This window comes from Mobula hypostoma, chromosome 10 (assembly GCF_963921235.1).
Source record: "Mobula hypostoma chromosome 10, sMobHyp1.1, whole genome shotgun sequence".
In the NCBI taxonomy this organism is placed as follows: Eukaryota; Metazoa; Chordata; class Chondrichthyes; order Myliobatiformes; family Myliobatidae; genus Mobula; species Mobula hypostoma.
The window spans coordinates 51,551,793-51,563,386 of record NC_086106.1 but is presented as its reverse complement, the minus strand read 5'-3'; the positions used below and the strand labels follow the sequence as shown (position 1 = coordinate 51,563,386).

At 41.6% G+C, this 11,594-nt stretch overlaps 1 pseudogene; it reads left to right on the top strand.

Moving 5' to 3' along the window:
* The first annotated feature begins 9,728 nt into the window (after nt 1-9,728).
* LOC134352534 (sodium- and chloride-dependent neutral and basic amino acid transporter B(0+)-like) overlaps nt 9,729-11,594 on the top strand; it is a 49,202-nt pseudogene continuing 47,336 nt past the window's right edge.

Below are 11,594 nucleotides of genomic sequence, written 5' to 3'. Positions count from 1 at the left end.
TTCTTAAGAGGTTTGTGTAGGTAAGCCTTAGATATCCTGTGCGATTTGTAGCCCCACACAGAGGGCAATATGATAGAGTCAAGTTTCTTGAAAAAGAATGCATTTAAATATATAGGCAGGTTTTGAAAAAGATATAGAAACCTGGGTAGGCTCACCATTTTAATCGCATTTACCCGTCCAATCATGGATAAGGGCAATATCTTCCAGGACTCGATATTTGTTCTAAAATTTTCTAATGATTCTATAGAATTAAATTTGAAAAGATGCTTTGGGTTCTTAGTCAATTTAATCCCCAAGTAGGTGAAACAGTCTTTCTCTACTCTAAAAGACAACTTTTTCAGGAAGTCTTCAGTAAATTGATCCACTAAGGGCATGAATTCGCTCTTTCCCCAATTAATGGCATAGCCAGAAATACTCCCGAAGGAACTTATATATCCTAGTAGGATGGGAATAGGGACCGCTGGGTCAGCTAGACAGACAAGAAGGTCGTCCGCGTACAAAGTCACACAGGTCTCAATATTGCCCAACCTTATACCTTCAATGTATTTGTGGCCCCTAATGCCAATTGCCAGGGGTTCCAGCCCTGTAATGTTGTATCAGGTTTGCGGGTCTGGCAAATGAGACAGGAAATGCATGGATTTTAAATAGGTATATTAATCCTTTATTTACAACCAGTAAAAATTAGACCAAACATTCATGTTCCCCAAGTTACTGACACTACAAAGCTAAATACTCAACAAACATACGCACATTCAACAAACATACTTAATTAAAAGTGTGCACAGAGCATACCTTTCCAAAGGTCTCGCCTTAAACAAAGGAAGAAGAGAGTAAGTCCCCTCTATGTGCTATTTTATATACCCTGGATATTTGAAGCTGGACACCAGGCATCTATCCAATGGGAAAAGCAGCTGCAGCTTCTAAACTAACCAATCACAGCGGAAGCAACTTGCGACAATCAGAATAAGGCAGGCGCCCACAGGACACTTCCCTAGTCAAAAGACCCTTTCTGCAGTATTCCTCTGCTTAGAATGTCCTAAAGGTGGGTCAGGTTTCCTAGTGCACTCGTCACTCTTGGTTACAGCAATAGCTGACAGCAACCAAGATACCTTGGTTTGCAGCTTTTTCACTTCATTTTGCAAAAATCCCCAAAATCACTTCCGCAACAGAGGCTACTGAGGATATTGCCCTGCTGATGAAGGCCTCCTGCTCCTCCATCATATTTTTCCTCCTCTCTTACTCCTCTAAGCAGCTCAACAAACGAGGGAGGGGACATATCTTGTGAGTCATTCAGCTCATGTGACATTCCGCCCTTCACATCTTGCTCCACCCTTAACCGATTTATCTCAGCCAGTTGAATGGCCCCTTTATGGCACAAGCAATGCAGCTGTCTATCCAGCCTGAAAAGGTAGGCAAACAGTTTCTCTCGCTTCTCATGGAATGTGTGCCTAAACTTCAACATAACATCAGCTGGACAAAAGTGCTTTCTAACACTTGCCTGTAATTCTCAGATGTGACCAATGGGTTTCTGCCTTTAAGGACCTCACCGCATCTGCAGCCGAACCTTTTAATCTCTCTACCAGTTGCTGTTTTATCATATTATTTGAGCACTGCCATTCATCCAGTACCTGAGATGTCTGCTCCACCCAATTCTCATTCTTCTTCCCCATTGGGTGTGGGCTTGACTCCAACAAACACTCAGCCTATGACAACATTGGCTTTCCACAGGTATGCTTTGGTATTTATCAACCAGTGATGTAATAGCTGAAACCAGCTCAGAATTTAATTCAACCGCTGGCACCAGACCTTCCACATCAGACAACTCCTTCTTCTCACTTCTCAGAAAGAGAACAACTTGTCTTTCAAGCTTCACCCTCAGCTACATTCCCCACCTTCTCTAAAAATATGGACTGTCCACGGTCCTGCCTCTCCAGGCACCCTATCTTATTGGACAGGGCAACTTCAGTCACATCACTGGTAGTCTGGACAAACACAACATCCTTACCAGCTGAATCCTCAAAATGCCATTCAATCAGCATAATTTTCCACAATAATCTTACAGAATTCAGCTCTCTAAGTAGAAGTTCATCGGGAATTCAAACATCCACACTCAGAGCACATGGATCTCCTCTTCAAAATCGCACCAATAAACGTTAATCCCTGTGGCATCTGTAATAAAGTACCTTAATTATGACACACCTCACTTTCCACAAACATTAGTTTAAATACTACTTAAGCACACTTAATCAGTCCTTAAACAGCATTCACACAGCATCTAAATCCCAGATGAGCTCCCACAAATGCAAACCTATCACTGGGGTTCTTATACAAACTTAGCTTTGTAGCTCTGCTAACAGCTATGTGACGCAGTGATGAGAAGATAAAATTATAAAGAAAGTATATTTACCAATTTTCAACTTTATCGAATAGTTAACAGGAAATGAAAAGAAAGCGAAAACAGCCAATTGCAGTTAAACCAGTCTAAATATGCACATTAATGTTGGAGCTCATTTCTGTAGTAGCTGGATGTAACGCATTACTCATAATGCTGAATTCCCATCAGCAACCACAGGTAGAATTTCCCTACTTGGAATCCTTTGTCTCGCAAAACATTCTTTGCATTAGGGTCTCCCCTTCCGATGGGATCACTCAGGTGCCTTCCCTGGTGCTCCTCTCTCCACACTTCCCACCAAAAGACCCCAAACCAGACTACTGTCCTCCAGAAATGTGATCCCGCTCATCCCTCTGAAATGTTCCATGACATTCCACTGGGCAGAGAGTTACAACATGCACCAAGATCCTGATTGGCTACACAACATTCCTAAATAGGGCAACATTGCTCCTTATCTTTAGCCAAATCCGAAACACTCTTACCAGCAAGACACACATCAAAGTTGCTGGTGAACGCAGCAGGCCAGGCAGCATCTATAGGAAGAGGCGCAGTCGACGTTTCAGGCCGAGACCCTTCGTCAGGACTAACTGAAGGAAGAGTGAGTAAGGGATTTGAAAGCTGGAGGGGGAGGGGGAGATGCAAAATGATAGGAGAAGACAGGAGGGGGAGGGATGGAGCCAAGAGCTGGACAGGTGATAGGCAGAAGGGGATACGAGAGGATCATGGGACAGGAGGTCCGGGAAGAAAGACGGGGGGGGGGTGACCCAGAGGATGGGCAAGAGGTATATTCAGAGGGACAGAGGGAGAAAAAGGAGAGTGAGAGAAAGAATGTGTGCATAAAAAAGAGTAACAGATGGGGTACGAGGGGGAGGTGGGGTCTCGGCCTGAAACGTCGACTGCGCCTCTTCCTATAGATGCTGCCTGGCCTGCTGCGTTCACCAGCAACTTTGATGTGTGTTGCTTGAATTTCCAGCATCTGCAGAATTCCTGTTGTTTACCAGCAAGACACACTGCTTTTGAAGAAATTTACTAAAATAAAAATACCTCACAGCGCGGTAGAAATCTTACCCAGGACATTACATACCCTTAAGCTATGACCTTCAGTTCTAGTCTTGCTGAACCCAAGGGGAAAAAGCCTGCACCCATTCAATCTATCTATATACTTCATAATTTTGTATACCTCTACGAGATCTCCCTTCATTCTCCTGTATTCCAGGGAATAAAGTTCTTACCAGTTCAACCTTTTCCTTTCAATCAGGTCCTCAAGGGATTGTGGATCTAAATTCCCAGATCCTTTCTTCTGTTGCAATCCTCAGTTCCCTATAGTTCACACTGTGTTAGTCGTATTCTGGTTTGTCCTCCTCAAGCAAAACACTTCACACTTTTCTACATTAAATCCCATCTGTTATTTTTCAACCCATTTTCCAACTGCAAGTTCAGACAATCTTCTTTGCCATCCACTACACCCCCAGTCTTCGTATAATCTGCAAATTTGAATTGAATTGAATTGTATTAACTAATACTTACATCCTTCATATACATGAAAAGTAAAAATCTTTATATTGCGTCTCTGTCTAAATGTGCAATGTGAAATTTATAGTAATTTATAATAAATAGTATGTACAATAGGACAGTCAATATAACATAGAAATACAATTGTTTCAGCATGAATTAGTCAGTCTGATGGCCTGGTGGAAGAAGCTGTCCCGGAGCCGGTTGGTCCTGGCTTTTATGCTGTGGTACCATTTCCTGGATGGTAGAAGCTGGAATAGATTGTGGTCGGGGTGACTTGGGACCCAATGATCCTTGGGGCCCTTTTTGCATACCTGTCTTTGTAAGTGTCCTGAATAGTGGGAAGTTCATGTCTACAGATGTGCTGGGCTGTCTGCACCACTCTCTGCAGGGTCCTGCGATTGAAGGAAGTACAGTTCCCATACCAGGCAGTGATGTAGCCAGTCAGGATGCTCTCAATTGTGCCCCTGTAGAAAGTTCTTAGGATTTGGGGGCCCATATCAAACTTCTTCAACAGTCTGAGGTGAAAGATGCACTGTTGTGCAGTTTGCCACATTATCATCTAAATCATTAATATAGATGATAAGCGTCACAGATCAGCAGCGGGTCTGTGTAGCACACCACCAGTTGCGGGCCTCCAGCCAGAGAGACAGCTATCTAGTACCAGTCTCTGTTTTCTCCCACTAACCTAATGCTGAATCCAATTCAAAAGTTTCAAAGACTTGATAAATTACACAACATTGAGATTTGTTTGCTTACAGGCAGTCGCAAAGCAAGGAACCCGAAAGAACCCAATTATGATAAAATAAGAGCAATCTCCAATACCCAAAGATAAATAAAAAACACAAAACAAATCCTGCAAATAATAGAAGCAGCAACAACAACAACAGTATTCTGAACCAAATTGAGTCCTCAGATCCAAATGACCGGAGCGGCTCAGGGTAAGCCCATAGGCTTGGTATTCAGTTCATTATACTATCGGGGAAAATCAAACAAAGTTCACAGACATGAAGCTCGGCAGCTGGGAGCAGTCTCACAGCCTTAGCATTGTGGAGAGAGAAGCCCCCAGACTATCTGAGCCAGAATTTAAATTGTCCGAACCTCACACTAGGACCCTGCCCCACCACTGGCGAATTGCTCCAGGCCTAGATTTTACTGCCGAAGAAGCCGTTCTCGACCTCTCCAAATCAGCCCGGTGCTTAGTGCCATCCACCCTCATACCCAGGTTAGTTGAGCGGGCAGCGGAACTCCACTGAGCCGCCTTCTCCCCTCCGAATCGTTCACTCCAATCAGGGCAGCTCCGGCCCCAACTCCAAACGTGACGATTTTGCTGCTCTCCAGCAGGACACATCCTGCGAATTTGCTTTGCCTTCACTCGCTTCTTCAATGTTTTTGGTGATAGTTTACCACAATTTAGTTCAAAAATGTTCTTAATAAAGATTTTAATCAAATTCCTTTGTTTTCAAACTACCGGTAAACTAAAGCACATCTTCCGTAGAGCCATCTTGAACCGGAATTTTCCACTTTAATACTGCATCCTGACCACTGACTGATTTAGTCTTCTGGAGCAGCCTCACATGCGGGACTTTGTCAAAGGCCTTGCTAAGTTCCATTTAGCTAGCTTTCCTTCAGCAGCTTTAGTGATAACATCCTTGAAACACTCTATTGGATTGGTTAGACTTGATCTGGCACACAAAAGCCATGTTACATATCCCTAATCAGGCTCCATCTGTACAAACACAGCTAGCATGGATTTTGGTTAATTGGGACACATTGGGACCAGTACATTTTGGCCCAATTAATCAATCGCCCCAATTAGCCAAAGTTTCGTGGAAATAGTTAAAACTGTATAAAAAAAGCCAACCTACCATTCAACTGAGTAACAAATTATGTATTTAATAGAACAAGTTGGAATACTATAAAACAGCAGTTCCTAATAGTTATAGACAGAGGAATTCATGCAGGGTACACTGCCATGTTCTTTTGATTGACTGGAAATGAACAAAATCAGTGCAGAATCAGAATCATGTTTAATATCACTGGCATATGTTGGAAAATTTGTTGCTTTGTGGCAGCAGTAAAGTGCAATGCAGAATAAAAATTATACATTACAGTGAGTATATATAAATTAGTAGTGCAAAACAAATAGCGAGAAAGTGTTCATGGGTCCATTGTCTGTTTAGAAAGCTGATGGTGGAGGGGAAGAAGCTGTGCCTGAATTGTTGAGTGTGTGTCTTCAAGTTCCTCTATCCTCCTTGTTGGTAGCAATGAGAAGAGGGCATGTTTTGGGTGATGGGAGTCCTTAACGATGGATGCCACTATCTGAGGCATCGTCATTTGAAAGCGTCCTCATGCTGGGGTGGATGATGCCCTTGATGGAGCTGGATGAGTTTGCAGCTTTCTGCAGCTTTTACCGATTCTGTGCAGTGTCACTTCCTTACTAGATGGTGATACAATCAGAGATGATGCTCTCTACACTATATCTGTAGAAATTTGTGAGAGACTTTGATGACACACAAAGCTTCCTCAAATTCCTAAGACTCTTGCAAATTTCTTCTTCAGGTGTGCAATGAAGAGCATTTTAACTGGTGTCACATACCCCGTGACGGGTTAAAGAACCAGCAGAGATGGAAAACACTTTGGAGTCCGGTATTGCCATTAACTAATGGTATTTATTAGTAACTATGCAATACAGTAATATAAATGCAGATATATCAAACAGGATAGCAATGATTATATATATAAGTAAGTGTGGAAATATATGAAAACCAAGCTTCTTCAAGTCTAGGGGTAAATAGATAGTCTTGCGATGATGAGTAAAGTTCAGTTCAGTTCGTGGTATTAAGTTGAGTAGTGATGGAGAGAGAGAGAGGGAGAGATTTGAGTCTTCAGGTGAGCTGATGCCGTCGATCTTCCCGTTGTCCTCCGAAATCCTTTAGAACTCATCAACTGTGACCACAACAAAGGGGACCATTCTTCTGTGGAGGATTTATCAACCCAGGAGAGGGTTGTCACATGAATAACTCCCCACCAGTCACACCTTTTTCACACTGTGAGAGCCACTGATCAATCCACCTGATTGATCCTCCAAATCCACCTTCTCTGTGGGCGCAACAAAGCTCATTCAGTGTCCAAAACCATGTGCCTTCAGGTCTAACAGCTGACCTTCTATTTATCTCACCATGCTGAATATTAGCTGTCCATCAAACAGCTCCTCCCTTCTCTCTCTGTAAGAACACAGAAGCTGCCAGTGTCCTTATAGAAAGTATAAACAAACTGTGAGCAGTCTTTGCCTCTTTCTCTCTCTTTCTCTCTCTTTTTAACAGGATGTCTGTGTTCCACAACTCACTCTCTCTCTTTTCAAAAGCACAGTTCATAGGGTACTTCAGGACACCGTCACACTGGTGCAAATAATGCACTGCCTTCATACAATGCTTTAACTAATTGCAGCTTCTAAATCTTAATTTTCAAGGTGATTGTTGATACCTTCAAGTTCTTCATAGTTCATAACTTGTTAAAGTAGTGAAATCATTTCATTTTCACTCCTGGCCACTTTTTGCATTGCCAAGCTTGAGTACATAAAGCTGCAGTGAGCAGAGCAGTTTTGAATGATCTTGCTGCTTATTTCTCACCTACTCTCTGTGACAAAAATCACTGCTTTTTGAACGCATGAACATGCCACTGTTCTCTCTAAGCACGGTGTAGTATTTAGCAGCCACATAAGTGCACATGAATGATGCTAGTTGGAAACCGGCAATAGTCTTTTGCCCCAATTAAGCAGCATAGAACCCCAAATAAATGAAGGAAATCCTAGCTATTTTCTCAACTAGTTTTTGGTCTTCAAGAGTTGTCTCAATAAGCCACTGCCTTAATTAATTGGTGGCCTAGTTAACCGGAATCCACTGTATATCCTGACTCTTAGACTACTGTCCAATATTTCACTCATGATTGGCATCAGGCTCATTGGCTTGGAATTTCGAGGCTTAGAGCATTTCTTGAACAATGGGACGACATTTACTATCCTCCAGTCCTCCAGCACCTCCCCTGTAGCCAAAAACAGTTTAAATACCTCTATCAAGGCTCCTGCAATTTCTGCACTAGCCTCCAGCAAGGTCCACTCCCTGGGGAATTATCTACCCTAAATTGGATGACAGCAAACACCTCCTCTTCTGTAATCTGGGTACAGACCATGACCTCACTACTGCTTTGCCTCAGTTCTATACACACTGTATCTGTGTCCTGAGTAAACACGTGCAAAAGTTCATTCAAGATCTCCCCCATCTCCTTCAGCTCCATGCATTAATGACCACACTGATCTTCAAGAGGGCCAAATTGTCTTTTACTTAATATATCTATAAAACCCTTTGGGATTCTCTAGGATTGTCTATCAGAGTAACATCATGTCCTATTTTAGACCTCCTGATTTCTCTTTTAAGTTGTCTCTTGCACTCCTTACACTCCTGACACACCTCATTTGATCTTAACTACTTATATATGATATTCACCTCCCTCTTCTTAACCAGGGGCTTAACATCCCTCGAGAACCAAGGTCCCTAAAATTGTTACCTTGCCTTTTGTTCTGACAGGAACATACAAATTCTGTACTCTCAATATTTCATTTTTGAAGGCCTCCCACTTAATAAGCATCCTGGCAGAAAACATCCTGTCCTAATCCACAGATCTCCTCTGATACCATCAAAGTTGTCTTTTCTCTAATTTAGATTGTCAGTCAAGGACCAGTCCTATCCTCTCCATAATTATCTTCAAACTAATGGAATTATGATCACTAGATCCAAAGTGTCTCCCGACACATACTTCTGTCATCTGCCCTATCTCATTCTCTAATAGGAAATCCTGTATCACACTCTTTCCAGTTGAGACCTCTACATATTAATCAGGAAAATCTTCTGAACACATTTGACAAACTCCATCCCATCCAGTCCTTTTACAGTAAGCAAACCTTAAACAGAATGTGGATAGTTAAAGAAATCACTTACCATCACAACCCTTTTTTTTGAAACTGTTTGCTATCTCACTACAAATTTGCTCCTCTAAATTCCACTGACTGTTGGGAGGTCTGTCATATACTTGTATTAACGTGGGCATCCCATTTTTATTCCTCAGTTCCAACTATTTTGTCTCAGTGGATGAGCCCTGTAGTATGTCCTCTCTGGGCACTGCCATGATATTTTCCCTGATGAGTAATGTCACCAATCCTCCCTTAGTACCCCACCACTATAATGTCTAAAGCAATGAAACTCCATAATATTGAGCTGTCAGTCCTGCCCCTTCCACAAACAAATCTGACTAATGGCTACAACATCATAATTTCATGTGATTATCCACGTTCTAGGTTCATCTACTTTACCTCCAATATTCCTTCCATTGAAATATAAACAGCTCAGAACATTAAACTCACTAGGCTCTGTGTTTAGGTTTCTGTCTTTGCATGTACGCTTAACATCTATTTTCTCCACAGCCACTCCACTTGCTACCCCAGCTTGTAAAATACTACAGAACATGGTTAAACCTTGTGCAGAGAGAGTTGTGGAGGAACAGAAACGGAACCAAAGGACTTACCAACTTTTATTTTCATAGAGAACACATACTGAATAATGCTGACTCATTTTTGATCAGATATATTCTCCAAGCTTTTCATTGGAGCTGGAACAGATGTATTAGTAGAGTATCTGTACTTTGCTACTGAAGGTTCTGAAACAAAAACAAGTATCCAAAATAAAATAATGTTTAATCCATAAAATAATGAACCACAGAAAAGAATTTCTAACCCCGGCTTCTGACCGTGGAAGAGCCATCACCTGACATGAATTTTTATCAGTTGAATGCAGCAGTAACTCCACAAAACTTCAGAGGGAGAGTCCTCCCAAAATTACATTCAACCCTGAATAAGTGGAAGGATCATTCATCATTGTGATAAATGGACAAGAAAGATTGGTGCTGTCTGGGTTCCTCACTGAATAATCATCAGATATGCATTCCAGAGAATACGGTGAATATTTCCTTGATCCACGAGGGAGGCTGTTTATTTGAAGATTGAATTGTTTGAATTGCAGAGGTTCTTTGTGGGGTTCAGAGAGTCTGTGGATTACCAATTGATCTCGTAAATCAACAGCAGTGAAGTGTGGGAGCTATGGGTAGAAACTGTCCTCTTTGGTAAATGGATTGTTATTGTTACATGAACTGAGATGCAGAGAAAAGCTTTATTTGCATGCCATCCAGACAGATCATTTCATTTATAAGTACATCCAGGTAGTACAAAAGAAGAACAAAACAAGATGCAGAATGTAGTGTTAGAATTACATCGAGAGTTTTGATAGACAAATAAATTGCCATGATGAAGTAGACTGAAAGATTTGTTTATATCATATGCTTGCATTTGCCTAGGACAAAGTCAACCATGTCAGCCACTTCATCTCTCCTAGGCAGTCACCAGTGGACATGTGGGTAAAAGAGATGAGAACGTAGAGTGAGGCAACTGGTCTTCAAAGACTGACTACCTGCTCTCAGCGATCGGCTGTGCTGTGGGTCTGGGCAATACTTGGAGATTCCCTTACCTGGCGTACAGGAATGGAGGAGGTACTGTAGAAAACCCACCATATACAGAAGAGAAATACAGACGTAAGGGAATAATTCGTTGATTTACGAATTATATTAAATTCAAAAGAATGTTAATTATATATATTCAAAAGCATTATATGTGGTTTTACATGTCGATTATAAAATGCAAGTACTTGAGTCTTACGTCTTTAAACTGTAGATCTTTTCCTAGCATATGACAGTGATTTATAGTCAGAGTTTGATATTTCATTTAGATGATATTTTAAAATGAAAATTGCAAAGTCTAGATAGATGCAAAGAACTTCATATTTGGAGCATGGGTCATGGGCTTTCCATGAGTTGAGGAATTCATGTCATGAATAAACACATTACAGACATCTGTGAACCTACATTGGATGCAAGAGTATTGATGAAGAAGCTGAATTTCATAGGGTTGAGTTCATGGCAATGAGGTAATCCTACGCAATATTCTTGAGCCGAGGAATGAGCTTGAATGACCACAGCCATTCAAATGCAGTCCTTGCTCTGGATGTGATCCCTGGAGGGGGATAATCCTACCCCATTCCTGTTGAATGATCTGAACAAGATTTGTTGATGCTACCTTGATGTTGAGGACAGTCAATACCACCTTGTCGCTGGATTTCAAGAGCCCAAGCTGAGAATCAATAACAAACTTATTGGTGAGCAAAGAGCACTGTTTCATTACTGATTATATCTCCCATGGCATTATCAGTGAAGCAGTAATTCATGGGATTGGAATTGCCCTGCATTTTGTTGACAAGCTGGATTTGAGCAACTCTCTATACTGCCTGCTCAATGTTATCATTGTACCTGTTCTGTAACAGTTTGTCTCAGCTACCTCTGGAGATCTCGATTTTAACACTGGGTCTAGGGGATTGCTGAGACTTAAGGCTTCTCTGCATTCAGATCTCTCACTTGAAGGAACTGTAATATCTGACGATTGGCTTCTGTGACAGCTTAGCAGTTTCCTATGGAGGAATCAGGCTAGGTAAAATAATCCTGATCTGATAATTTATTCAATGCTTCAGAATATTTTTCAGTTTTTATTTTTCAAGTTGAGGCTCGGCATAGATCTGCTGAGACTCCGCTG